Source organism: Hylobates moloch, unplaced genomic scaffold (genome assembly GCF_009828535.3).
Source record: "Hylobates moloch isolate HMO894 unplaced genomic scaffold, HMol_V3 SCAFFOLD_20, whole genome shotgun sequence".
In the NCBI taxonomy this organism is placed as follows: domain Eukaryota; kingdom Metazoa; phylum Chordata; class Mammalia; order Primates; family Hylobatidae; genus Hylobates; species Hylobates moloch.
In genome coordinates this window covers 44,872,045-44,877,954 of record NW_026652295.1, presented here as the reverse complement: position 1 = coordinate 44,877,954, position 5,910 = coordinate 44,872,045, and positions in this window count along the sequence as shown.

The window sequence follows — 5,910 nt, the reverse complement described above, 5'->3', positions numbered from 1 at the left end:
ATGTTCCGGAGATTTTCCCCCAATGTCTCCTTGTAGCAGTTTCATAGTTTGAGGTCTTAAAGTCTTTAATTCATTTTGATTTGATTTTTTATATGGTGAGAGATGGTAGTCTAGTTTCATTCTTCTGCATGTGGATATCCAGTTTTCCCAGCACCATTTATTGAAGATTTTTTTTTCCCAATGTATGTTCTTGGCACCTTTGTCAAAAATGAGTTCACTGTAGGTGTGTGGATTTGTTTCTGGTTTCCCTGTTCTGTTCCACCTGTCTATGTGTTTCTTTTTTATGCCAGTACCATGCTGTTTTGGTCAATATAGCTCTGCAGTATAATTTGAAGTCAGGTAATATGGTTCCTCCAGTTTTGATCTTTTTTTGCTTAGGATAGCTTTGGCTATTCTGGGCCTTTTGCAGTCCCATATATTATACATTTTAGGATTTTTTTTGTATTTCTGTGAAGATCGTCATTGGTATTTTGATAGGGATCGCATTGAATCTGTAGATTGCTTTGGGTAGTATGGATATTTTAACAATATTGATTCTTCCAATCCCTGAACAAGGAATATCTTTCCAATTTTTGATGTCCACTTCAATTTCCTTCATCAGTATGTTATGGTTTTCATTATAGCGATCTTTCACTTCTTTAGTTAATTCCTAGGTATTTAATTTTATGTATTGCTATTGTAAATGGGATTACTTTTAAAATTTCTTTTCCAGGTTATTTGCTGTTATAGAAATGCTACTGATTTTTTATGTTGGTTTTGTATCTTGAAACGTTATTTAATTTGTTTATTGGTTCAAATAATTTTTTAATGAAGTCTTAAGTTTTTCCAAATATAAGATCGTATCATCTGCAAAAAAAGGATAATTTGACTTCTTCCTTTCCAATTTGGATGCCCTTTATTTCTTTCACCTGTCTAATTGCTCTAGCTAGGACTTCCAGTACTCCATGTTGAATAACAGTGGTGAAAGTGGGCATCCTTTTCATATTCCAGGTTGTAGAAGAAAGGCTTTTGGTTTTTCCCCATTCAGTATGATACTAGCTGTGGATCTGTCATATATGCCTTTTATTATGTTGAGTTATGTTTTTTCTTTGTTTTTCTTTTTTTTTTTTTTTTTGAGACAGAGTCTTGCACTATCACCCAGGCTGAAGTGCAATGGCACGACCTTGGCTCACTGCAACCTTCACCTCCCAGGTTCAAGTGATTCTCCTGCCCTAGCCTCCTGAGTAGCTGGGATTACAGGTGCTCACCACCATGCTTGGCTAATTTTTTGTATTTTTAGTAGAGACGGGATTTCACTATGTTGGCCAGGCTAGTGTCGAATGCCTGACCTCATAATCCACCTGCCTGGCCTCCCAAAGTGCTGGGATTACAGGCGTGAGCCACCGTGCCCAGCTGAGGTATGTTTTTTCTATATCCAGTTTTTTGAGGGTTTTTTTTTTTAATCATGAAGGGATGTTGAACTTTATCAAATGCTTTTTCAGCATCAGTTGAAATGATCATATGGTTTTTGTCCTTCATTCTGTTGATATGATTTATCACATTGATTGCTTTGCATATGTTGAACCATCCTTGCATCCCAAAGATAAATCCCACTTGTTTGTGATGAATAATCTTTTAATTGTATTGTTAAATCTGACTTGCTAGTATTTTGATGAATATTTTTGCATCACTATTCAGCAGAGATATTGGCCTGTAGTTTTCTTTTATTGATGTGTCTATGTCTCGTTTTGGTATCAGGGTAATACTGGCCTCATATAATGAGTTTGGATGTATTCCCTCCTCTTCTATTTTTCAAAATGTTTGAGTAGGGTTGGTATTAGTTCTTTAAATGTTTGCTAGAATTCAGAAGTGAAATCATCAGGTCTCGGGCTTTTCTTTACTGGGAGACTTTTTATAACAACTTCTATCTCGTTTCTTGTTATGTTCAGGTTTTTGATTTGGTCTGTTCAGGTTTTAGATTTCTTCCTGGTTCAGTCTTGGTAGTTTGTGTGTGTCTAGGAATTTGTTCATTTATTCTAGATTTTCTCATTTATTGGTATATAGTTGCTCTTAGTAGCCACTAATGACCCTTTGAATTTCTGCTGGATTTTTTGTAATGTCTCCTTTTTCATTTCTGTTTTTTTTTATTTGTATCTTCTTTTTTTCTTAGTATGGCTAAAAGTTTGTCAGTTTCATTTAACTTTTCAAAACAACAACTTTTTGTTTCATTGATCTTTTGTATTGTTTCTTCATTTCAATTTCATTTATTTCTGCTCTGATCTTTATTATTTCTTTTCTGCTACTGATTTTGGGTTTGGTTTGCTCTTGCTCTTGTAGTTCTTTAAGATGCATCGTTAGGTTGTTTATTTGAAGTTTTTCTTTTTTTTGATGTAGGCATTTATAGCTATATACTTCCGTTTTAATACTGCTTTTTCTGTATCCCATAGGTTTGGGTATATTGTGTTTCCATTATCATTTGTTTCAAGAAATTTTTGGTTTCCTTTTAATTTTTCATTGGTGCACTGGCCACTCAGGAGCATATCATTTAATTTCCATGTATTCGTATAGTTTTCAAAGTTCCTATTGTTATTAACTTCTAGTTTCATTTATTGTGATCAGAGAAGATGCTTGATATTATTTTAATTCTTTAAATGTTTTAAGACTTGTTTTGTGATCCAACATATGGTCTATCCTTAAGAATGATCCATGTATTGAGGAAAATAATGTGTATTCTGCAGCCATTGGATGAAATGTTCTGTAAGTATCTATTAGGTCCATTTGGTCTATAGTGCAGATTAAGTCTGATGTTTGTTGATTTTCTGTCTGGAAGATCTGTTTCATGTTGAAAGTGAAGTGTTGAAATCTCCAGCTTTTAGTTTTTCTACTTGGGAGAAGAGTAGTTTACACACCACAGTTACAGTGTTATAATATTTTGTTTTTCTGTGTCCTTACTATTACCAGTGAGTTTCGTACCTGATTATTTATTGCTCATTAACATCCATTTCTTTCTACTGAATTACTCCTTTTAGCATTTCTTGTAGGACAGGTCTGGTGTTGATGAAATCCCTCAGTTTTTGTTTGTCTGGGAAAGTCTTTATTCCTCCTTCATGCTTGGAGGACATTTTTGCCAGATATACTATTTTAGGGTAAAAAGTTTTTTTTCCTTCAGCCCTTTGAATATTTCATGCCACTCTCTGTAGGCATGCTTCATTCTTTTTTATTACTTTTTCTTTTGTCTCCTCTGTGTATTTTTAAATAGCCTGTCTTCAAGTTCACTAATTTCTTCTTCTTAAATAACAGAATTGAATTCTTTCAAATCTTTCAGAATTCTTTCCATTCTGCTATTGAAAGATTCATGCATTCTTCAGTACACCTATTACATTTTTCAGCTCCAGAATTTCTGCTTGCATCTTTTTAATTATTTCAATCTCTTTGTTAAGTTTATCTGCTAGTATTCTTAACTCCTTCTCCATGTTATCTTGAACTTCTTTGAGTTTACCCAAGAGAGCTATTTTGAATTCTCTGTCTGAAAGGTCCCATAACTTCGTTTTTCCAGGATTGGTCCCTGGTGCCTTATTTAGTTCATTTGGTGGGGCCATGATTTCCTGGATTGTCTTGATGCTTGCAGATGTTCATCTGTGAAGAGTTAGGTATTTATTTTAGCCCTAACAGTCTGGGAAGAAAGTACCCATCCTTCTTGGGAAGGCTTTTCAGATACTCCAAATGACTTGGGTGTTGTGATCTAAGCTGTATCCGCTTTAGGGGGCACCTCAAACCCAGTAATTCTATGGTTCTTACAGACTTGTTGAGGTCCCACCTTGATGGTCTTGGACAAAATCTGGGATAATTCTCTGGATTACCAAGCAGAGACTCTTGTTCTCTTCCTTTACTTTCTCCAAAATAAACGGCGTCTCTCTCTCTCTCTATCCTGAGCCATTTGAAGCTAGGGGTAGAGTGACAGAAGCACCCATGTGGCCACCACCACTATGACTGCACTGGGTCAGACCTAAAGACAGCACAGCAGAGTCTTGCCCAAAACCTGCTATAACCACTCCCTAGCTATTGCCTATGTTTGTACAAGGCCCTGGGGCTCTACAATCAGAAGGTGGCAAAACTAGCCAGGCCTGTGTAGTTCCCTCCAGGGTGGCAAGAGCCCCTAGGCCCTGGTTGTGTCCAGAGGTGCCAGGTTGGGGAACCAGGGACTACAATAAAAAACGTTAGATATCTATGTAGTGTTCTATTGTAGTGTGACTGAGCTGCACTCGAACCACAAAATGAGTTCTTTCCACTCTTCCCTCCCTTTTCCAAAGGTAAAGGAGCCTCACTCCATGGCCACCACCACCACAGGCCCACAAAGAGTACTTCCAGACTACTGCCAATGTTCCCTTAAGTCCCAAGAGCTCTTTAGTTAACTTGTGAATGCTGTCCATCCTGGGACGCACCCTTCAGGGCAGTGGGCTCCCCTCTGGTGCAGGGCAGGTGCAGAAATGCTGTCCAAGAGCCAAGTCCTGAAATCAAGCCCAAGAGCCCCGTTGGTTCTCTGTTTCCCTGTGGCTGAGCTGGTACCTAAGGTGCAAGAGAAAGTCCTCTTTACTTTCCCCTTTGCTTTTCTCAAGCAGAAGGAGTCTTGACCCATAGTCACCACAGCTGGGAATGTGCTGAGTCTCACCTGAAGCTAGTAAGTCTCAGACTGTCATCCAAAGCCCTTCACATAGTGTCTGTGTATTGCTGATGGTCATTCAGGGTCCAAGGGCTCTTCGGTTAGCAGGCAATGAATGCTGCCAGGACTGGGTCCCTCCCTTCAAGGCATCAGGTTCTCTTCTGGCCCAGGATATGGCTATTAAGGCCATCCGGGGTCTAGGGCCTGGAAAGGGAGTCTCAGGACTCTGACAAGTACCCTATCCTGCTGTGGCTGAGCTGGTATCCAAGACAAAGTCCTCCCCACTCTTCCCTCTCCTCTCCTCAAGTGGAAGGAAAGTGTCTCTTTTGGAGCTGCAAACTTTGCAGCCTGGGGTTAGAGGATGGGTGATGCCAGCTCTCCCCTAGCCCACCCCAGCCAGTGTCTCAGTAGGTTGTGTGCCCCACAGTCCACTGGCTCTGGGCCTGGTTCAGCACTAGGATTTACCTAGATGTTGCAGTCCTTGTGACCTTGACTACCTTTCAAGTTTATTTTGGGCCCTAGAGCCCTTTCCCCCACAGTGGCGAGGATTGCGGGAACTCAAGTTCGGACCACTGGGATCAGTGATTCCCCTCTGCTGGGGTGGTTTAAATGCTCCCTTCGTGGGCAGACATCAGCTGAGTTTGGTCCAGTTTTCTTTTCTGTTATAACAGGACAGCACTGAGTTCAATGCCTCACAATTGCTGCACTCTCCCTACCCTAGAGCCCAGAGACACTCTCTGTATCACACCACTGCTGCTGGCAGGTGGAGGAGGGGTGGTATCTACAATTCAAGACTGTTTTTCTACCCTTTCAATGCCTCTTTTGCAATATAAAGTTGAAACTAGGTACTGTGAGTGCTCACCTGATATTTGCAATAACTATGTATCAGGTACTTGAGTAAGCCCATTTCATCCCTCAACTTATTTAATTCTCACAGTAATCCAATGAGTTAGGTTTTGTTGCTGTTGTTGTTCTCCCTGTTTTAAAAATGAGAGAATTGGATCTTGGAAAGACTGGGTGACTTAATTGAGATCACATGGCTAGTAAGTGGCAAAGGCAGGATTTGCACCCAGGGACTCTGATTCCAGAACATGTCCTCAAAACATTAAACAGAATTGCATTCTTCATAAAGAGAAAACCATTAGCTACAAGAGATAGCACCTTGACCTTGCTGTCATCATGATCTACTCATTTAGTTCTCTCTTAACTCACAGGGAAAAAGTGGTTAGTTTTTGGGGTGAGCCTGTAGTCCCAGCTATCTGGGAGGTGAG